At 41.6% G+C, this 24,454-nt stretch overlaps 1 protein-coding gene across 4 annotated transcripts in view; it reads right to left on the bottom strand.

Annotated features, from left to right (window-relative positions):
• Nucleotides 1-24,454, bottom strand: part of AJAP1 (adherens junctions associated protein 1) — a 456,256-nt gene that overhangs the window by 260,989 nt on the left and 170,813 nt on the right. Inside the window, exon 2 of one of the 4 annotated variants that reach the window (XM_077458283.1) lies at nucleotides 20,571-20,654. The exons of the other annotated variants lie outside the window; for them this stretch is intronic. The gene's annotated coding sequence lies outside the window, so the exon portion shown is untranslated. The remainder of the gene's footprint in view (nucleotides 1-20,570; nucleotides 20,655-24,454) is intronic. 4 annotated transcript variants of the gene reach the window in all.

The raw sequence follows: 24,454 nt of genomic DNA, 5'->3' as shown, positions 1-24,454 counted from the left end.
AATGAGGCCCAATTACATCAATGATGGGGCCCAATTCCTCCCAAAGATACCAACGATGGAGCACAATTTCTCTTACTGACACCAATGATGGGGCACAATTACTCCCACTGAGAATGGGGCATTATTTTTTCCCACTGAAGTCGGGACCTTTTCTACTGGCTGCAGTCTGCCCCCCCTAAAGTCTGAAGGACAGTAAAATGGCCCCTTGTTTAGAAAGTTTGGAGACCCCTGCTGTAGATTGTTTCAGGCATAATTTATTTTGGATTTGTTGAAATTCGTTACTATTGTGATTTGGAAATTTGGATACAACCGAATCTCCAAATATGCTTCCCAATTTCGATTTATGGCCAAAAACGGAATGCACATATCTAGTCCTATGGGTGGGAACGGTTATAGAAGTTTTCTAGTTCTGCGGGGAACATATAAAACCTCCAAGGTTCGGATAACCCGATCATTGTTGAATTTTTAGAGCAGCAGCAGCAGCAGCGAGGGGTTCCTACAAACTGTTATCTAACTTTTTCTGAACTTCTACGCGGAATGTACATTCCATAGACCTTCTACGCTGTAATATTTAATGTTGATGTGTATATGGCAGTTCAATATTGCGTTGGCATACGGAGTATTAAAACACTGCTGAGGAGCGACAGAGAACAGCTGATATGATCTCATTTAGCAGCAGTGTACTTTTTTTGCTGAATGTGTCGTTTCCTCTGTGCCCCGCCGGCAGCTTCTGAAAAATGACTAAAGACGCAACCGCATGCTGATAGAAAGCCTTAAACCTTTCGCGGGAAAAAACGAGAAATGTCTGATGCCCACTGCATGCCTCTGTCGTGTGCAGATTACAGTTATTTCTCTTCAAAGGATACCGACCACCGAGAAACCATCACAACCCCCTTATTTATGGGATATGTGATGGGATGAGACAAGATTTAAGGAAACACAAGAGGGCGCTTCTAAGTGTAGCAAAATAAAATTTAGTGATTAAAAGAAATAATATATCCACTCAGATTTTGCAGGATATGTGCAAGCAAATCATGTACACCAACTAGTCATCCAGGTCACAGGAAACAGAGGGTTCTAATCTAAATGAACAGTGCAGTTGCTGATGGGTGTTTCAGTATAAGTGGCATCGATGTACAAGCAGCGGGACTATGGTAAAACCAATCTGTCACAAACAGAGAGTGGGAAACCTCTGAGTGATGTCAGATGCCAGAAGTGTGACCTCACATTTCAAGGCAGCACTGTCTCTTTTTCAAGCCTTCCTAAAAGCATATGTAGAGGAGACATGCTGATAGGCAGGCTTGAAAAAGAGGCAATGTCACTTTGAAACATGTAGCCAGTTTGTGACAGCTCGGTTTTACCATGGTCCTACTGTACATCAGAATGGTAAAATGAGCTATCACAAACTGGCTGTGTGTGTCAACTTGGTGGCGCCACCTCTTTATCAAGCCTACCTATCTGCACATCCCCTTTATATGTGCTGGTCAGTTTGTGACGGGTTATTTTTACCATAGTCCTACTGGCTGCACATTGCAAGGTGGCACCACTTCTTTTTCAAGCCTGCTTATCAGCACATCCCCTCTATATACATATATATATATATATATATATATATATATATATATATATACTGAAGAGCAGACTTAAAAAAAGAGGCGGTTCTGCTTCGAAACACGTAGTCTGTTTGTGACAGCTTGTTTTTACCATAGTCCTACTGTACATCAGTGTGGTAAAATGAGCTGTCACAAACTGACAGAATGGGAAAGCTCTGAGTGATGTCAGACTAGAGGAGCGTGGCTACATGTTTTAAGGTGGCGCCGCCTCTTTTTTAAGACTGCCTATCAGCATATATAGAGGGGACATGCTGATAGGCAGGCCTGACAAAAGAGGTGATGTCGCTTTGAAACATGTAGCTAGTTTGTGACAGCTCGGTTTTACCATAGTACTACTGTACATCAGTATGGTAAAACGAGTTGTCACAAACTGGCTATGTGTTTCAAGGAGGAGCCACCTCTTTATCAAGCATGCCTATCTGCACATTGCCCATATATATATATATATATATATATATATATATATATATATATATATATATATATATATATATATATATATATATATATATATATATATGTGTGTGTTAATAGGTAGGCTTGAAAAAGAGGGGGTTCTTCTTCGAAACACGTAGTCAGTTTGTGACAGCTTGTTTTTACCATAGTCCAACTGTACATCAGTATGGTAAAACGGGCTGTCACAAACAGAGTGAGAAACCTTTGAGTGATGTCAGATGCTGGGAACATGGCTGTACATTGCAAGGTGGCACTACCTCTTTGTCAAGCATTTTTCAAGCCTGCCTATCAGCATATGAGCATAGAGAGGATGTGCTGATAGGCAGGCATGAAAAAGAGGCAATGCTGCTTCAAAAAACCATAGTCAGTTTGTGACAGCACGGTTTTTACCATAGTCCGATTGTACATCAGTATGGCAAAATGAGCTGCCACAAAATGGCTACAAGTTTCGAGGTGGCACCACCTCTTTTTCGAGCCTACCTATTAGCATATACTGTATGTAGGCGATGTGCAGATAGGCATGCTTCCCTCTATACATGCTGACAGGCAGGCTTGGGAAAAGAGGCGGTTCTGGTTTGAAACACATAGTCAGTTTGTGATAGCTTGTTTTTGCCCCCCTACCCCCACCACCACCACCACAGTAGTCACCCCCCTCTTGTCTATGATTCGATTCCTCTTGCTGCCCGGACCCCCCTGCTGAACTGTATGCGGCCTGGACCCCGTACAGGAGGACTGGTGGTATTACCATATCGGCGGCCTTGATAATAATAACAACAAAAATAATAATAATAATTCCTGCTTTCTACAGCCATCAGAAATCTAGAAAAAAAATCAATAAATTTGTGTTGTTCATTCTATTAGCACCAATAGCCAATCAGCTTCTTCCTTTATGTATATGTACTATGAACAGGAAAGTTTGTTTACTAAGGGGGGCACATGCTGCCCAGACTACATTCACCCAAAGCTGGTCAACCACTACATAAACCCCCCCCCCCCCCCAAAACTAATATACTGCCAGCAGCAAGATTGGAAGCCACAGACTACAGGAAATAGTTCATAAATAAATGATAATAATAATAAGATAAATAAATGATCATATTATTATTATTTGCTTCATTACTTATTTAAAAAGAAGTTCATGAATATTTTATTTGCTTTTATATGCTGCATTCTTTTTTTTCAATTCAGGACAAAACTTTGATCAGAAAACATAATTAGAAAACAGATTAACGGCATTCACAAAAAATAGATTGCAAAAATTACAAAAGGTAAAAACACAGAACAAGAGTTTCCATGCACCCGGCTAGCCAGACGAGTATTCGTTTTCCAATTTTAATTCATTTTTTTTTTTTTTTTTATCTCTTTGATTCAAATTGAACCACTTGAGCTGTGGAAGGTTTTACCTACTTCATGATTTTTTGCTATTCAGCACTGCGCTACTTTAACTGGTAATTACACGGTCATGCACAAATTGAGCTTTCTTTTGGTGATACTTGATCACCACTGGGGGTTTTATTTTTTGTGATAAAAATGAAAAAAATACCAAAAAAAAAATTTTTTTCTTTCTGCTATAACACAGATACCATAGTAAAATAAATAAAATAAAAAACTTTTTAAATTTAGGCCAAAATGTATTTTGTTACATGTCCCTGGTTAAAAAAACAATCCCAATAAATGTATATTGATTGGTTTGTGTGACTGTTGTAGCTTCTACAATCTATGGGATATATACTGGAATTTGTATTAATTTTTTTTTTATACTAGTAATGGCGGTGATCAGCGACTATAATGGGACTGCGGAGGACAATCTGACACTAACTGACACTTGGGGGGAGGGTGACTGACACTGACATCACCAGTGACACTAATACAGTGATCAGTGCTAAAAATACACACTGTCACTGTACTAATGACACTGGCTTGGAAGGGGTTAACATCTAGGATGATTAAGGGGTTAATTGTGTGCCTAACTATCAGTGGTGGCTGGGGCTTAATACCTATTGTGGGAGGGGCAGTAAACCAACGACACCAACCCCCACCCACAGGAGATGGACGGGAAGGCGGCGATCCTCCAAACCCACCCCCCCCCCCCCCGGGAGACAGACGGAAGGGTGGAGATCATCTGGGGTGCCGCTCCCCGCTTTGGGTCCGTTACTTCTCCTCCTGGCCTGAACAGGAAGTGGGTCATGAAACCTGATTGGACTTGGAGACCTAAGACATTCCCATTGCCAGTTGGGTCTCAGGACCCATTTCCTAATTGGCCGGGAGTCCTAAGACATTCCCATTGCCTGTCGGATCTCAGGACACTCTTTCTGAGACCCGACTGGCAATGGGAGGAAATGGGAAGAATAGTGCCCCATCGTTGGTGTCAGTGGGAGAAATAGTGCCCCATTGTTGGTGTCAGTGGGAGGTATAGTGCCCCATCATTGGTGTCAGTGGGAGGAATAGTGCCCCATCATTGGAGTCAGTCAGTGGAATAGTGTCCCGTCGTTGGTGTCAGTGGGAGGAATAGTGTCCCATGATTGGTGTCAGTGTGAGGAATAGTGCCCCATTGTTGGTGTCAGTGGGAGGTATAGTGCCACATCATTGGTGTCAGTGGGTGGAATAGTGCCCCATCATTGGTATCAGTGGGAGGAATAGTGCCCCATCATTGGTGTCAGTGGGAGGAATAGTGCCCCATCGTTGGTGTCAGTGGGTGGAATAGTGTCCCATCGTAGGTGTCAGTGGTAGGAATAGTGCCCCATCGTTGGTGTCAGTGGGAGGAATAGTGTCCCATCGTAGGTGTCAGTGGTAGGAATAGTGCCACATCATTGGTGTCAGTGGGTGGAATAGTGCCCCATCATTGGTATCAGTGGGAGGAATAGTGCCCCATCATTGGTGTCAGTGGGAGGAATAGTGCCCCATCGTTGGTGTCAGTGGGTGGAATAGTGTACCATCGTAGGTGTCAGTGGTAGGAATAGTGCCCCATCGTTGGTGTCAGTGGGAGGAATAGTGTCCCATCGTAGGTGTCAGTGGTAGGAATAGAGTCCCATCGTTGGTGTCAGTGGTAGGAATAGTGCCCCATCGTTGGTGTCAGTGGGTGGAATAGTGTCCCATCGTAGGTGTCAGTGGTAGGAATAGAGTCCCATCGTTGGTGTCAGTGGTAGGAATAGTGCCCCATCGTTGGTGTCAGTGGTAGGAATAGTGCCCCATCATTGGTGTCAGTGGGAGAAATAGTTCCATATTGCTTGTGTCAGTGGAAGGAATAGTGCCCCATCGTTGGTGTCAGTGGAAGGAATAGTGCCCCATCGTTGGTGTCAGTGGGTGGAATAGTGCCCCACTGTTGGTGTCATTGGAAGGAATAGTGCCACAAGGGCTGGAGAAAGGACCACATCGGGACCCCCGCCACAGTTTGGAGACTTCTAGTATAGACCATACATTGGATTTCCATAGCTGTTGCACAGTGTGCTTGGGCTCAAATCTCACCCTTTTTATCTGCACTACAAAGCATAGGCGTGTGCACAGGGTGCGCTACGTGTGCCTGGGCACTCCCTAATCACCCCGTGCATCGCACATTCCCCCTACTGCCCGGGCTTCCCTCCGCAGCGCTTCCAGATTCCTTTCTCTTCTCTCCCACCGGCTGCTGCTGCGGGCACACACAGGGAGATGTTGTAGAATGAGTGGGAGGAGGGGCCAGTAAATAAATAATTTCGGAATGAACACAGTGAGTGATCAGCACTGTGAGTTTGAGCTGTGGAGTGCACATCCTAATGCAATAGGCTGCTCACCCCTATGAGCCAAAGAGAGAACGAATAGGAAATTGACTTCTAACCTATGAAGTGACCTCTGCCTCTATTCTCTCATGCTATTGGCTGCTCTCTGGGCTCAGTAGTCAGCTGCTCATCTACAGACTCCTCCTCCTCCTCCATTCATACAATATGTCCTGCAGCCCAGCTGGGTGAATTCCACCTGCGATGACTCTCCCGTGTAAGACATGAGCCCAGGTTGTGTTGGAAACTGGAAATGTACTTCACTGTGAAGTAGCGGAGAATACAGTACTTTGCCCTAAATATCGGAGTCGGAGGCTTCCTTGAATCGCATGAATCAGCGTTCAGGGTAATAGTTACTGACAGCGCACTCATGCAGCACTGCTGGTGACTCACTGAAGTCGCAGACAGAACTGCAGCTTTTGATTGTTAAGACTCAATAAGGTTGCTGATTCCCATTATCTCTGCTCTGTTTCCTCTCTGAGTCACTGTCTTTTACTGTCTACTAACAATTATCTTGCTTCAGTAATCATTAAACGTTTCAAGCTCCAATTTTATACCGATACGTTGCAATTTTTTATTTCCTTCCATGCATCCCACCTGTTACACATCAGCCATGTGAATGTATCTCATATATTTAAGGTGAACCTCAAATGGATCAGCTGTGTTACGGAGTTATTATTCGTGAGTTACTATACGATGGTCTTCACGTATACCCCCAATCTACACTAAATGGCCGAAAATATGTGGATACCCCAACACACTCTACTGTATATGAAGGCATCTTGACAATTGTGTCCTTGCAACCTTGTGAGACCAGTTTGGTGAAGACCCTTTTCTGCTTCAGCATGACTGCCCCTTCCGCCCTTGGTGTACAAAGGCACCTCCACAAAGACAGGATTCAGACAGTTTGGACCAGCTTTGTAAAGACATGGTTCGACCACTTTATACCAACTCCATTAAGACATGGTTTACCAGCTTGCACCACCTCCACAAAGACATGGTTTGACCAGTTTGGACCACTTCTATAAAGACATGGTTTGACCAGTTTGGACCAGCACCATAAAGACATGGTTTCACTGGATTGGACCACCTCTATAAAGACATAGTTTGACCACTTTATACCACCTCCACAAAGGCATGGTTTGACCAGTTTGGACCAGCTCTGTAAAGACATGGGTTGACTGGATTGGATCACCTCCATAAAGACATGGTTCGACCACTTTATACCACCTCCATAAACACATGGTTTGACCAGTTTGTACCACCTCCATAAAAACATGGTTTGACCAGTTTGTACCACCTCCATAAAGACATGGTTTGACCAGTTTGGACCAGCTCTGTAAAGACATGGGTTGACTGGATTGGATCACCTCCATAAAGACATGGTTCGACCACTTTATACCACCTCCATAAAGACATGGTTTGACCAGTTTGGACCACTTCTATAAAGACATGGTTTGACCAGTTTGGACCAGCTCTGTAAAGACATGGGTTGACTGGATTGGATCACCTCCATAAAGACATGGTTCGACCACTTTATACCACCTCCATAAACACATGGTTTGACCAGTTTGTACCACCTCCATAAAAACATGGTTTGACCAGTTTGTACCACCTCCATAAAGACATGGTTTGACCAGTTTGGACCAGCTCTGTAAAGACATGGGTTGACTGGATTGGATCACCTCCATAAAGACATGGTTCGACCACTTTATACCACCTCCATAAAGACATGGTTTGACCAGTTTGGACCACTTCTATAAAGACATGGTTTGACCAGTTTGGACCAGCTCTGTAAAGACATGGGTTGACTGGATTGGATCACCTCCATAAAGACATGGTTCGACCACTTTATACCACCTCCATAAACACATGGTTTGACCAGTTTGTACCACCTCCATAAAAACATGGTTTGACCAGTTTGTACCACCTCCATAAAGACATGGTTTGACCAGTTTGGACCAGCTCTGTAAAGACATGGGTTGACTGGATTGGATCACCTCCATAAAGACATGGTTCGACCACTTTATACCACCTCCATAAAGACATGGTTTGACCAGTTTGGACCACTTCTATAAAGACATGGTTTGACCAGTTTGGACCAGCTCTGTAAAGACATGGGTTGACTGGATTGGATCACCTCCATAAAGACATGGTTCGACCACTTTATACCACCTCCACAAAGACATGGTTTGACCAGTTTGTACCACCTCCATAAAAACATGGTTTGACCAGTTTGTACCACCTCCATAAAGACATGGTTTGACCAGTTTGGACCAGCACCATAAAGACATGGTTTGACTGGATTGGACCACCTCTATAAAGACATGGTTTGACCACTTTATACCACCTCCATAAAGACATGGTTTGACCAGTTTGTACCACCTCCATAAAGACATGGTTTGACCAGTTTGTACCACCTCCATAAAGACATGGTTTGACCAGTTTGTACCACCTCCATAAAGACATGGTTTGACCAGTTTGTACCACCTTCATAAAGACATGGTTTGACCAGTTTGTACCACCTCCATAAAGACAAGGTTTGACCAGTTTGTACCACCTCCATAAAGACATGGTTTGACCAGTTTGTACCACCTTTATAAAGACATGGTTTGACCAGTTTGTACCACCTTCATAAAGACATGGTTTGACCAGTTTGTACCACCTCCATATAGACATGGTTTGACCAGTTTGTACCACCTTCATAAAGACAAGGTTTGACCAGTTTGTACCACCTTTATAAAGACATGGTTTGACCAGTTTGGACCACCTCCATAAAGACATGGTTTGACCAGTTTGTACCACCTTCATAAAGACATGGTTTGACCAGTTTGTACCACCTCCATAAAGACAAGGTTTGACCAGTTTGTACCACCTCCATAAAGACATGGTTTGACCAGTTTGTACCACCTTCATAAAGACAAGGTTTGACCAGTTTGTACCACCTCCATAAAGACATGGTTTGACCAGTTTGTACCACCTTCATAAAGACATGGTTTGACCAGTTTGGACCAGCTCCATAAAGACATGGTTTGACCAGTTTGTACCACCTCCATAAAGACAAGGTTTGACCAGTTTGTACCACCTTCATAAAGACAAGGTTTGACCAGTTTGGACCAACACCATAAAGACATGGTTTGACCAGTATGGACCACCTCCATAAAGACATGGTTTGACCAGTTTGTACCACCTCCATAAAAACATGGTTTGACCAGTTTGTACCACCTTTATAAAGACATGGTTTGACCAGTTTGGACCAACACCATAAAGACATGGTTTGACCAGTATGGACCAGATCCATAAAGACATGGTTTGACCAGTATGGACGATATCCATAAAGACATGGTTTGACCAGTATGGACGATATCCATAAAGACATGGTTTGACTGGTTTGGACCAGCTCCATAAGGACATGGTTTGACTTGTTTGGACCAGCTTCATAAAAACATGGTTTGACCAATTTTGACCATCTCCATAAAGACATGGTTTGACTCATTTGGACCAGCTCCATAAGGACATGGAGGTTGATTTTCTAAAGGTAAGTATACTGTGCACTAGAAGTGCACTGCAAGTTTAGTTGCTCTAGATCTGAGGGAAGCGCTGAAATGAGGGGAAGCTCTGCTGATTTCTATCATCCAATCATGTGCAAGCAAAAATTCATTTTTTTTTTCCTTGCATGTTTCCCTCAGATCGAAAGCACTTGTAGTGCACAGAATATCTACCTTTAGTAAATCATTCCCATGGTTTGACCAGTTTGAACCAGCTTCATAAAGACATGATTTGACTAGTTTGGACCTCATAAAGACATGATTTGACTGGTTTGGACCAGCTTCATAAAGACATGGTTTGACCAGTTTGGGATGGAGGAACTTGAGTGTCCGGCACAGAACCCTGACCTCAATCCTACTGAACATCTTTGGAATGCTTATAGTGAGCCAGATCTTTCTTGGTGCCCATCGTGGGGTCCAACATTGCTTCGTCATTTACTGGCTGGAGAATGTCCAGCATCATCTACCTCTTTCTACCCCTGTCTGACTGTCCCTGGCTCGCCCCTAGGTGGGTTTGATATTTGCCACCCACCAAAGATCCATCCTACTGCTTTTATCAAGATCGAGGAGTCTTGAAAGGAATACTGAGGCAGGGTTCTGTGATGTTTTCAGGAAGCTCAGCACCCTGCTAGCCCCTCCCACCAGCCATAATCTGCACGCATTGCATAGAGAAGCACAGAGATCAAATGATGTCATCACTGGGTCCAAAATAAAGTATGTGATGAAAAGGGAAAAGTTGTATTCAAAACTGAGGGGGGGACCTGGTGAAACAAAATATGCAATGCCTTGAAAAAGTATTCATACCCCTTGAAATTTCCCACATGTTGTAATGTTACAACCAAAAATGTAAATTTTATTGGGATTTTATGTGATGGACCAACACAAAGTAACACATAATTGTGAAGTGGAAGGAAAATGATAAATGATACAAATAAATATGTGAAAAGTGTGGGGGGCATTTGTATGGTGCCCCCCGGTATCAATACTTTGTACCCCTCTCTGAAATTACAGCTTCAAGTCTTTTTGGGGGTGTCTCTACCAGCTTTGCACATCTAGAGAGGACATTTCTGCCCATTCTTCTTCTTTGTAAAATATCTCAAGCTCTGTCAGATTGGATGGAGAGCGTCTGTTATCAGCAATTTTCAAGTCTTGCCACAGATTCTCAATGGGGTTTAGGTCTGGACTGTGACTGGGCCATTCTAACACATGAATATGATTTGATGTAAACCATCCTATTGTAGCTCTGGCTGGATGTTTCGGGTCGTTGTCCTGCTGGAAGGGGAACCTCCACCCCGGTCTCAAGTCTTATGCCGACTCTAACAGGTTTTCTTCTAAGATTGTCTTGTATTTGGCTCCATCCATCTTCCCATCAACTCTGACCAGCTTCCCTGTCCCTACTGAAGAAAACCATCCCCACCACATGATGCTGCCACCACCATGTCTCACGGTGGGGATGGTGTGTTCAGGGGGATGGGCAGTGTTAGTTTCCCCCACACATAGCGTTTTGCTTTTAGGCCATAAAGTTGAATTTTGGTCTCATCTGACCAGATCACCTTCTTCCACATGTTTGCTGCCCCCTCCCCCACATGGCTTCTCACAAACTACAAACAGGACTTCTTATGACTTTCTTTCTCCAATGTCTTTCTTCTTGTCACTCTTCCATAAAGGGCAGATTTGTGGAGAGACGACTAATAGTTGTCCTGTGGACAGATTCTCCCCCCTGAGCTGTGGATCTCTGCAGCTCCTCCAGAGTTACCATGGACCTCTTGGCTCTTCTCTGATGAATGCTCTCCTTGCCCGGCCCGGTCAGTTTAGGTGGACGGCCATGTCTTGGTAGGTTTGCAGTTGTGCCCATACTCTTTCCATTTTCCGATGATGGATTGAACAGAGCTGCATGAGATGTTCAAAGCGTGGCAGATTTTTTTATACCCTAACCCTGCTTTATACTTCTCCACAACTTTATCCCTGACCTGTCTGGTGTGTTCCTTCGCCTTCATGATGCTGTTTGTTCACTAAGGTTCTATAAGAAACCTCTGAGGGCTTCACAGAACAGATGCATTTATACTGAGATTAAATTACAGACAGGTGGACTCTATTTACTAATTAGGTGACTTCTGAAGGCAATTGGTTCCATTAGATTTTAGTTATCAGAGTAAAGGGGGCTGAATACAAATGCCCCCCACACACTTTTCACAGATTTATTTGATCATTTTCCTTCCACTTCACAATTATGTGACACTTTGTGTTGGTCTATCACATAAAATCCCAATAAAATACATTTACGTTTTTGGTTGTAACATGACACAATGTGGGAAATGTCAAGGGGTATGAATACTTTTTCAAGGCACTGTAAGCAGATTGCACTTCCGCTCTAATCAGCTCCGGTATACAGTTGTAGAATCGCAGTGATGGTATAGAGATGAGATTTGGGATTCTATATATCAGCCCCCAAAAAAAACTGACTGAGCCAAGCAAAGCATGAGAAATGTCTTCTGACATGGGAGACGCTGACCTTTAAAAAGTCACTTTCATGCTAACAGCATGTTCTATAAAAGAACCACTAAAACCTCCGAAGATCGGGATTCTTCAGAATCGACTAAATGTCACAGATTTCCTTTTTCAGCCGGCGTGCCGCCGCATCCGGACAATGGCCGCCATGCAGCCACGGTGACCAAGAGCGATGTACGAAGTAATTATTGATAAGACAACAACACACTCAGCTACATTATTGTTACAATGTCAACCCAACAATAGATGTCTCTTATTGGACCTTTTGAGTCTGTTACATTGTATCTAAACCTAAAACCAAAATGTCATCTTTTGCCGGTTTCCAGCTCTTAGATGTGGCACTGCATTCGTTTTATTAACATTTTCAGGAAGTACAGAAAAGTACAGAAAATGTCAGGTGTAGCTAATCACCTCCTCAATGGCACACAAAGCCATTTGACTTTCACCTGTGATCAGCTGTGGTCATTTTGATTGGCTCGGCATGAAAGGTGCTTTCCTGGAGCATTTCAATCCCCAGTCGTGCACCTGAAGCAAGCAATCACCTATGGGTGGTGCTGTCACCGGGATAAAGTTGTGGACAGGCACAAGCCAAGAGATGGATACAAAGACTTTATCAATGCCTAGAAGCAGAGTGACATCTATTATTAAGAAGGGGAAGGTATTTGGTAGAACATAAACCCTCCCTGGATCAGGACGTCGCTCCAAACTGGAGGAAACTGGTCATAGAGGCTGACAGCAACTCCAAGATCACCCATTCTCCACAAATGTGGCTTGTATGGGGGGAGGGGTGCAAGAAAAAAGCCACTCCTCAAGAATGGCCACATGGAGCCACCACTGAGCTCTGCCAAGATGCACCGCGAAGATTCTGAGGCCACTTGGAGCCACCACTGAGCTCTCCCAAAACGCAACGTGAAGATTCTGACGCCGCATGGAGCCACCACATGAGCTCTGCCAAAACGCACCACAAAGATTCTGAGGCCACATGGAGCCACCACTGAGCTCTGCCAAAACGCACCACAAAGATTCTGAGGCCACATGGAGCCACCACTGAGCTCTGCCAAAACGCACCACAAAGATTTTGAGGCCACATGGAGCCACCACTGAGCTCTGCCAAAACGCACCAATGAAGATTCTGAGGCCACACGGAGCCACCATTGACTTCTGCCAAAGCACACCACGAAGATTCTGATGCCACATGGAGCCACCACTGAGCTCTGCCAAAATGCACAGCAAAGATTCTGATGCCGCATGGAGCCACCACTGAGCTCTGCTAAAACGCACCACAAAGATTCTGAGGCCACATGGAGCCACCACTGAGCTCTGCCAAAACGCACCAAAAGATTCTGAGGGCACATGGAGCCACCACTGAGCTCTGCCAAGATGCACCGCGAAGATTCTGAGGCCACTTGGAGCCACCACTGAGCTCTCCCAAAACGCAACGTGAAGATTCTGACGCCGCATGGAGCCACCACATGAGCTCTGCCAAAACGCACCACAAAGATTCTGAGGCCACATGGAGCCACCACTGAGCTCTGCCAAAACGCACCACAAAGATTCTGAGGCCACTTGGAGCCACCACTGAGCTCTGCCAAAACGCACCACAAAGATTCTGAGGCCACATGGAGCCACCACTGAGCTCTGCCAAAACGCACCAATGAAGATTCTGAGGCCACACGGAGCCACCATTGACTTCTGCCAAAGCACACCACGAAGATTCTGATGCCACATGGAGCCACCACTGAGCTCTGCCAAAATGCACAGCAAAGATTCTGATGCCGCATGGAGCCACCACTGAGCTCTGCTAAAACGCACCACAAAGATTCTGAGGCCACATGGAGCCACCACTGAGCTCTGCCAAAACGCACCAAAAGATTCTGAGGGCACATGGAGCCACCACTGAGCTCTGACAAAATGCACAGCAAAGATTCTGATGCCGCATGGAGCCACCACGGATCTCTGCCAAAACGCACCAATGAAGATTCTGAGGCCACACGGAGCCACCACTGAGCTCTGCCAAAGCACATCACGAAGATTCTGGTGTCTCTACACAGGTAGAGTAGTATATGGTATCAGCATCAGGCTTAGGGTCAGGCCTGTGCACAGCGGCCCCGATGGTTGACAGAAGAAGGTGACTGAGGGGTCTTACTGTTCCCCCTCCACTTCAAGTACATCGGAAAAGTCTAAACCATATCCAGCTGGAAAAGCAAACCTGGGGATTTTTGACCGCATTAAGAGGAGACTACGGCTTATACCATCCTCCTCTGTCGTTTTATATATATATTTATACACTTGGAGGTCCTTGTTTACCTGTGGGCTCCCCTACATACAACAGCCTGATGCTGATACCATATACTACTCTACCTGTGTAGAGACACCTTTTTCTTCTTTGTTTTCTTTTTGTTTTGGGCTAGCCAAAGAAATAAAAATGTTAAGCTCCTGAGGAAGCGTTATGATAAACGCGAAACATGTAGAGCATCAGAATATCTTTGACCTGTTCTTCAATTATTATCCTGTCTATTTCAATCGATCTCTGTATTGAGTGTCAATTTCTCTTTAATGCTCATATGATCAGATGTGTATAGGAATACATATAGATATTGTTAGAATTTATCAGATTAGACAGGATATGTAATATTAAGACCTGGTGTGTTTTATATTCCCCCCCCCCCCCCCCGTTTTTTAGAAAAATAAAATATTTTTAATTAACATTCTTTTTTCCTCCCCTTTTTATTTATATATATATATATATATATATATATACATTTATGCCTAAAAAGTCCCACATGGTCAACAATTTTTGTTGAGGTTTTTGTGTTTTTCTCCCTTTTTTCTCTAAAAAAACATACACATGTTAACCCCAAAACAAAAATGTCACATATGTCAGCTTAGCAATCAATAGATGTGGTGGCTGCATTCGTTTTCTTTCTTTTTTTTGTTTTTTAAACAGTGTTTGGGGACCCGGGTCCTGCCCCAGGGGACATGTATCAATGCAAAAAAAAGTTTTAAAAACTGACATTGTTTCGGGAGCAGTGATTTAATAATGCATAAAGTGAAACAATAAAAGTGAAATATTCCTTTAAATTTCATACCTGGGGGGTATCTATAGTATGCCTGTGAAGGGGCGCATGTTTCCCGTGTTTAGATCAGTCCCTGCACAAAATTTCTAAAGGAATAAAAGTCATTTAAAACTACTCGCGGCTATAATGAATTGTCGGTCCCGGAAATACAGATAAAGATCCCCGCAGTCCATTACCAGGCCCTTCAGGTCTGGTATGGATTTTAAGGGGAACCCTGCGCCAAAATTTTTAAATTGGTGTGGGGGTCCTCCCAAAATCCATACCAGACCCTTATCCAAGCACGCAACCTGGCAGGCCGCAGCAAAAGAGGGGGGACAAGAGAGCGCCCCCCACTTCCTGAACCATACCATGCCACATGCCCTCAACATGGCGAGGGTGCTTTGGGGTAGCCCCCCAAAGCATATTTTCCCCATGTTGAGGGCCTCATTCCCACAACCCTTACCCAGTGGTTGTGGGGCTCTGTGGGTGGGCTGGCTTATTGAAAATCTGAAAGCCCCCTTCAACAAGGGGACACTCAGATCCCGGCCCCCCCTGTTTGAAATGGTAATGGGTACCCCTACCATTTCACAAAAAAGTGTCAAAATGTTAAAAAACCAGACACACCTTTGGACAAGTACTTTATTAAAAAATAAAAATAATAAAAATGTCCCACGAAGTCCATTCATCTTCTTCTATGGCTTCGCCAACGGACAGAAAAAACCCCCCACCACTGATCTGCCTCCATGGGAGGCTCCCACCGCCTGACACATCCTCACAGGTAAAAGTTCTTATATTACTGAGGGCGGTGCCACACGGTGACGTACCCAGGCGGGCCATCCGGTTGAGTAAAACCATAAACGTTTTTTAAAATAATTGGCGCAGAGTTCCCCTTAAAATCCATACCAGACCTGAAGGGCCTAGTAATGGACTGGGGGGATCCCATGCTGTTTTTTTCAATGATTTTTATCTGTATTGCCGGGACCGACAATTCATTATAGCCGCAAGTATTTTTAAATGACTTTTTTTCCTTTAGAAATTTCATTTTGTGCAGGGACTGTTCTAAACATGGGACAAATGCACCACTTTACAGGCATACTATAGACACCCCCCAGGTATGACATTTAAAGGAATATTACACTTTTATTGTTTCACTTTAAGCATTATTAAAATCAGTGCTCCTGAAAAAGTATTTTAAAACTTTTTTTTGCATTGATACATGTCCCCTGGGGCAGGACCCGGGTCCCCAAACACTTTTTTTGGCAATAACTTGGATATTAGCCTTTAAAATTAGCACTTTTGATTTTTCACGTTCCTGTCCTATAGACTTTACATTTTTTGCCTGTTCGCATGTTATGTATCACTATGTATTGTTATGTATTGTTATGTATGACTATGTATTATTATGTATCACTATGTATCCTTATGTACCACTATGCATTATTATGTATCACTATGTATCACTATATATTATTATGTATCACTATGTATTGTTATGTATCACTATGTATTATTATGTATCACTATATATTATTATGTATCACTATGTCTTGTTATGTATCATTATGTATTGTTATGTATCACTATGTATTATTATGTATCACTATATATTATTATGTATCACTATGTATTGTTATGTATCATTATGTATTATTATGTATCACTATGTATTATTATGTATCACTATATATTATTATGTATCACTATGTATCCTTATGTATTGTTATGTATTGTTATGTATCACTATATATTATTATGTATCACTATGTATCCTTATGTATTGTTATGTATCACTATGTATTATTATGTATCACTATATATTATTATGTATCACTATGTATTGTTATGTATCACTATGTATTATTATGTATCACTATATATTATTATGTATCACCATGTATCATTATGTATTGTTATGTATCACTATATATTATTATGTATCACTATGTATTGTTATGTATCACTATGTATTATTATGTATCACTATATATTATTATGTATCACTATGTATTGTTATGTATCACTATGTATTGTTATGTATTGTTATGTATCACTATATATTATTATGTATCACTATGTATTGTTATGTATTGTTATGTATCACTATGTATTGTTATGTATCACTATATATTATTATGTATCACTATGTATTGTTATGTATTGGTATGTATCACTATGTATTGTTATGTATCATTATGTATTGTTATGTATCACTATATATTATTATGTATCACTATGTATCATTATGTATTGTTATGTATCACTATATATTATTATGTATCACTATGTATCATTATGTATTGTTATGTATCACTATGCATTATTATGTATCACTATGTATCACTATATATTATTATGTATCACCAGGTATCATTATGTATTGTTATGTATCACTATATATTATTATGTATCACTATGTATCATTATGTATTGTTATGTATCACTATGTATTGTTATGTATCACTATGTATCCTTATGTATTATTATGTATCACTATATATTATTATGTATCACTATATATTATTATGTATCACTATGTATTGTTATGTATCACTATGTATTGTTATGTATTGTTATGTATCACTATATATTATTATGTATCACTATGTATTGTTATGTATTGTTATGTATCACTATGTATTGTTATGTATCACTATATATTATTATGTATCACTATGTATTGTTATGTATTGGTATGTATCACTATGTATTGTTATGTATCATTATGTATTGTTATGTATCACTATATATTATTATGTATCACTATGTATCATTATGTATTGTTATGTATCACTATATATTATTATGTATCACTATGTATCATTATGTATTGTTATGTATCACTATGCATTATTATGTATCACTATGTATCACTATATATTATTATGTATCACCAGGTATCATTATGTATTGTTATGTATCACTATATATTATTATGTATCACTATGTATCATTATGTATTGTTATGTATCACTATGTATTGTTATGTATCACTATGTATCGTTATGTGCAGTATTAATATTTATTACAATGTATTACTATGTATTGTTATGTATCACTATGTATTGTTATGTATCACTATGTATCCTTATGTATTATTATGTATCACTATATATTATTATGTATCACTATGTATTGTTATGTATTGTTATGTATCACTATGTAGTGTTATGTATTGTTATGTATCACTATATATTATTATGTATCACTATGTATTGTTATGTATTGTTATGTATCACTATGTATTGTTATGTATCACTATATATTATTATGTATCACTATGTATTGTTATGTATTGTTATGTATCACTATGTATTGTTATGTATCACTATGTATTGTTATGTATCACTATGTATTGTTATGTATCACTATGTATCATTATGTATTGTTATGTATCACTATATATTATTATGTATCACTATGTATCATTATGTATTGTTATGTATCACTATATATTATTATGTATCACTATGTATCATTATGTATTGTTATGTATCACTATGCATTATTATGTATCACTATGTATCACTATATATTATTATGTATCACCAGGTATCATTATGTATTGTTATGTATCACTATGTATTATTATGTATCACTATATATTATTATGTATCACTATGTATTGTTATGTATTGTTATGTATCACTATGTATTATTATGTATAACTATATATTATTATGTATCACTATGTATTGTTATGTATCACTATGTATCATTATGTATTGTTATGTATCACTATGTATTATTATGTATCACTATATATTATTATGTATCACTATGTATTGTTATGTATTGTTATGTATCACTATATATTATTATGTATCACTATGTATCATTATGTATTGTTATGTATCACTATGTATTATTATGTATCACTATGTATTGTTATGTATCACTATGTATTGTTATGTATCACTATGTATTATTATGTATCACTATGTATTATTATGTATCACTATGTATTGTTATGTATCACTATGTATTGTTATGTATCACTATGTACGGTAATGTAAGAACCAATGTGATTTATTTGCATGTTATTATAGCTCATCGCTGTGTTTTCAGGAGAAGTGAGGTGTGAAATGTGTCCAAATGTAGCCGCCTCTCCCCCAATACATACTCCAGTTTGTAGCCATATGGGATGAAGCATTTTTCTGCACCCCAAGGGGCTCTGATATGACATTGATTAACACAGATGTATAGAAACACCATTTAATGCTACAGAATAAATGCAGGCTGTGATATGTGATGTCTCTTTATTTAATTGACTGTATTGATGCCATAATACAGGATTCTTTTCTATATGATGCTCCTGACTAGCAGTGAAGGGCGATGTACAGAGGAAGGAAGAACCAGCAAGAAGGATTTCAGGTCATTGCTGACAGCAAAGGTTTAAAATAAACAGAAACGCATTCCAGAGCGAGAAAATTCACATCTACATAAAACATAATCATAAAAAATACCACATAGCAAATATAACAATAGGAAAATCCCATCATTGTTTCCATATATACAATAAAAATTGAGTAGTGGAAAATACAACATAACTTCCCTCTGAAATAAATAGACAGGTAACAGACGCCCAGAAAATAAAACTTCCAGTGAATGATCGGTGTAAAATACATTGACAATAAAAAATAAAATCATGGACTGAAACATAAAGATGTAAAGCAATTAAAAAGTAACACAATGGATACAGTTAAAGTGTTCTTCCAGTACATACATAGCCAGACACATGGACTGATAGATAGGAAGAGAGGATGATAGAAAGTGAAGGGAAGGGAAGGAGAAAGAAAGAAAGAAAGTAAAGGAAAAAGAGGAAAGGGAGGGAAAGGAAAAAGAAAGGAAAGAAAAGAGAAAGGAAAGGAAAGAAAAGGAAAGGGAAGGAAAGGGAAGGAAAGGAAAGGAACGGAAAAAGAGAAGGAATGGAATGGAATGAAAGGAAAGGGAAAGGAAAGGAAGAAAGAGAAGGAATGAAGGGAAAGGAAAGGAAATGAAAGGAAAGGAAAAAAAAGGAAAGGAAATGAAAGGAAAGGAAGAAAGAGAAGGAATGAAAGGAAAGAGAAAGGAAATGAAGGGAAAAGAGGAAAGGAAAGGAAGAAAGAGAAGTAATGAAAGGATAGGAAAGGAAAAAGAGGAAAGGAAAGGAAAGAAAGAAAGAGAAAGAGAAGGAATGAAAGGAAAGAGAAAGGAAATGAATGGAAAAGAGGAAAGGAAATTAAGGGAAAAGAGGAAAGGAAAGGGAGAAAGCGAAGGAAGGAAAGAAAAGAAAAGGAAGAAAGAGAATGAAGGAAAGGAAAGGAAAAAGAGAGAAAGAAGGGGAGGAAAAGGAAAGGAAAGGAAAAAGAGGGAATCAAAGGAAGAAAGGTTAAAAGAAAGAGAAAGAAAAGGAAACAAGAGAAAGAGAATGTAAAGGGAAAGGAAATATAAGGGAAGGGGAACGTGAAAGGGAAAGGGAAAGAAAAGAAAAGGAAGTCATAGCCAGACAGACAATCTGATAGATAGATAGATGAGAGAAAGAAACAAAAAAAAAAAGAAAAATATACGTGTACATATGTACTGGATATACAGCTTTAACCACAAACCAATAAGCAAATACCATCACAAAAAAAAGAGAGATGAACGATGGAGAACACTTACAAAGAAACGCAGAACAAAGGACTGTGACAGTTGGACTGGTTAGAAATGTTGGAGGTTCATGGTGGTGGTGATGACTGTCTTGGCCTGTAGAGGGCGAAAACAAGCTACCATATGAAAATGATAAACAGAAAGCATTGCATATGTCAGATATACAGGACACATGACATCCCATAATACACGAAAAATGAGTAATGACCGACATCAGCTATTGTATTAAAGAAGTTGGTTGGATCTCTCTCTCTGTCTCTCTGTGTGTCTGTCTCTGTCTCTCTCTCTGTCTCTCTCTCGCTCTCTGTCTCTCTCTCTCTCTCTCTCTCTCTCTGTCTCCTCCTGTCTCTGTCTCTCTCTCTCTCTGTATCTCTCTCCCTGTCTCTCTCTCTCTCTCTGCCTCTCTCTCTCTCTGTCTCTCTCTCTGTCTCCTCCTGTCTCTGTCTCTCTCTCTGTATCTCTCTCTGTGTCTCTGTCTCTCTCTCTGTCTCTCTCTCTCTGTCTGTCTCTCTCTCTCTCTCTCTCTCTCTCTCTGTCTCCTCCTGTCTCTGTCTCTCTCTCTCTCTGTATCTCTCTCCCTGTCTCTCTCTCTCTCTCTGCCTCTCTCTCTCTCTGTCTCTCTCTCTGTCTCCTCCTGTCTCTGTCTCTCTCTCTGTATCTCTCTCTGTGTCTCTGTCTCTCTCTCTGTCTCTCTCTCTCTGTCTCTCTCTCTCTCTGTCTCTCTCTCTGTCTCTCTCTCTGTCTCTCTCTCTCTGTCTCTCTCTGTCTCTCTCTGTCTCTCTCTGTCTCTCTCTGTCTCTCTCTCTCTGTCTCTCTCTGTCTCTCTCTCTCTGTCTCTCTCTCTCTGTCTCTCTCTCTGTGTCCCTGTCTCTCTCTCTCTCTGTCTCTCTGTCCCTCCCTCGCTGTCCCTCTCTCTCTCTCTCTCTGTCTCTGTCTCTGTCTCTCTCTCTGTCTCTCTCTCTCCCTCGCTCTGTACATATATACGGTCTATATTTCTTGCACCTGCATTGAATATGATATGAATAGATCAGCACTGATATGTCTTTCTTTCTTGTCCTTGGAGAAGTGCGCAGGAACAGCGATGGATAACGAATCTGCATTTAACGCGCTGTAATCTTTAATGTAGAGACATGACGACTTTCCTTTAATAAAGTACAAATAATGGAAGAAGAAAAAAAAAAGAAAAAAATTGTATTTGCATCAGACAATGCTTGATTATAATTTTGTGTCCATCTGTCTACAAATACTACATGGGGAAAATATGTGTAACCCCCACCAAATGATGGATTCAGGCGTCCCAGGTGAAGGGTCCTGGTAACACTCCATCATACAAAGACATTGTAGACAGTTGTGTTCTTCCATCCTTGTGGTAACAGTGTAGTGGAGACCCTTTTCTGTTCCACCAGTTTGGTCTGCGGGGACTGGTGTGTCCTGCACAGAGCCCTGACCTCAACCCTACTGAATACCTTTGGGATGAATTAGAATGTCAACTGTGAGTCTTCTCACCCAACATCTAGACAAGACTATTCATCCAACATCAGTACCTGACCTCACAAAAGTTCTTTTGGATTACCGGATGTAACGAAACATTCCACACTCCGCTTGAGTGCTTTCTCCCAGTCTGAATATAGATATCAGATATTCTAAAGCGTTGACAACCAATAACTAGACAGTACTCGTTTTGGTTGCTAAACATTAAAATGTTAATTGAAACACAGGTAACACAGAGGTAACACTTGGGACAATCCCCCCATTGCATTCAGGGTGGGGTAGACTATCCAATCAGCAGGTAGAGCTGTTGGGGGAATCCGTCCCCCCCCCACAGCTAATCTGTCATGGTTATGCAGTGATCTTCCTGTCTGCTTACCTCCCCTCATGTGTTCAGGCTAAGAGGCCAGCCACTTCCACCTGGTGGTTTTTATAACCTCTCCTCTAACCTCTCCTCTAAGCATGGCTCCACCCCAGACCCCCAGGGTCCCCCAGCTCACACCCACAGTAGGCAACTGGAGGATAGGGATGGTGAGGGACAAAGCCATGGTCGGGGCCACAAGCAGACAGGAATAGTCAGGGACACGCCAAAAGGTCAGGATCACAGGCAAACAGGGATAGTCAAAGACACGCCAAAGTCGGTAACGGAACAACAGAAGAGCACATGGCAGGTAACAGGAAGCTAAACACACAAAGGAATACACAATGGTTGATCAGCACTGTTGGCTTGCAGTGCACAGGTTAATATAGGGCTCCCTGATAGGGCCTGGGGTGGAGCCATGCTTAGAGGGAAGGTTATAAAAACCACCAGGTGGAAGTGGCTGGCCTCTTAGCCTGAACACATGAGGGGAGGTAAGCAAACACAGGAAGATCACTGCATAACCATGACATAATCTACATACACATCCCATAATACCAAAGGCAGACACACAAGAACAATAGAATACAGCCACACCCCAAACGACCCAACACAGAGTACACCATAGTATGAGACAATATATATATATATATATATATATATATATATATATATATATACACACACACACACACATAACATTCCAGTGTGGTTGTACAGTGAGTCCGATTAGTACAGATCAGACTGGGGTTCTCGTCATCCTGTGCCCCTATTAGAGACACAGGGTGATTTAGACATAGGAGGTGCATGGGGTGCTGAAACAATGGTTTCCCAACCTCCCCAAGGGATTCTGAGTTCCGTGGGCCAAAATAAATTGTTCCAACATAGCATTACTCACCCAGCCAACTTCTGCCTCTTTCAGAGAACATACCTGCCAGGAGAAGTGTGGACTGGCCATTCTCCCTGGAGTCCTTTCAGCCACTGGAGAGAAGACAAGGTGACTGGGCTCACTTCATCATGCTGTTGGGGATCTGGGCAGACTGCTTAGCAACCCTGGGGTATACAGATGGAGACCACATCTTTTGTTAGTTGAGGGCAGAGGCCAGCAGCACTCCGCCCTGTTGCTAGCCCTTCTGATGGGTTGCTGGCATCATTCTGGGGTGCCATCTGCTGTTGGGAAGGGAAGCCAGCTGTTTCATCTCCATCTGGCTGCTGGGACGACACGTCTCTGGTACTGTCTCCCAGGTGCATGGATCTTTCCTGGGGAGGAAAGACCACCGCCTTCTCACACTGGGCCTCTAAAACTGCCACAAGTGTAGGGCAGAGGTCTTGGACCCTCTCTCTCAGATCAGGTTTAAACTCTGAGACCCCTGCAAGACCGAGCATAGCCTCTCTGTATTCTCCCAGGTCCTCAAGGGTAGGTTCTCCTTCATCGCCAAATACAAAACGATCTGTAAGGCTCTCCCACAGCAATCCAGGGCCGCCAAAGTCATATCCCTCCGGAGAGCATTGTCTCCCCTAAATATTTCTGCTCTGTGTACCATTGCAGAGCCCGATAATGATTGTCCAGCTCAATTGGATTTAGGTCTAGACTGTGACTGGGCCATTCTAACACATAAATATGCTTTGATCTAAACCATTCCATTGTAGCTCTGGCTGGATGTTTCGGGTCGTTGTCCTGCTGGAAGGTGAACCTCCGCCCCGGTCTCAAGTCTTTTGCAGACGCTAACAGGTTTTCTTCTAAGATTGTCCTGTATTTGTCACCATCCATCTTCCCATCAGCTCTGACCAGCTTCCCTCTCCCTGCTGAAGAAAACCATCCCCACCACATGATGCTGCCACCACCATGTCTCACGGTGGGGATGGTGTGTTCAGGGGGATGGGCAGTGTTAGTTTCCCCCACACATAGAGTTTTGCTTTTAGGCCACTAAGTTGAATTTTGGTCTCCTCTGACCAGATCACCTTCTTCCACATGTTTGCTGTGTCCTCCACATGGCTTCTCACAAACTACAAACAGGACTTCTTATGACTTTCTCTCACCAATGTCTTT

This window comes from Lithobates pipiens, unplaced genomic scaffold, assembly GCF_037356315.1.
Source record: "Lithobates pipiens isolate NorthernLeopardFrog02 unplaced genomic scaffold, aLitPip1_a1.2 Scaffold_27, whole genome shotgun sequence".
Taxonomy (NCBI): Eukaryota; Metazoa; Chordata; class Amphibia; order Anura; family Ranidae; genus Lithobates; species Lithobates pipiens.
Note: the sequence above shows the minus strand (reverse complement) of the source record. Positions and strands in the feature narration are given on the sequence as shown.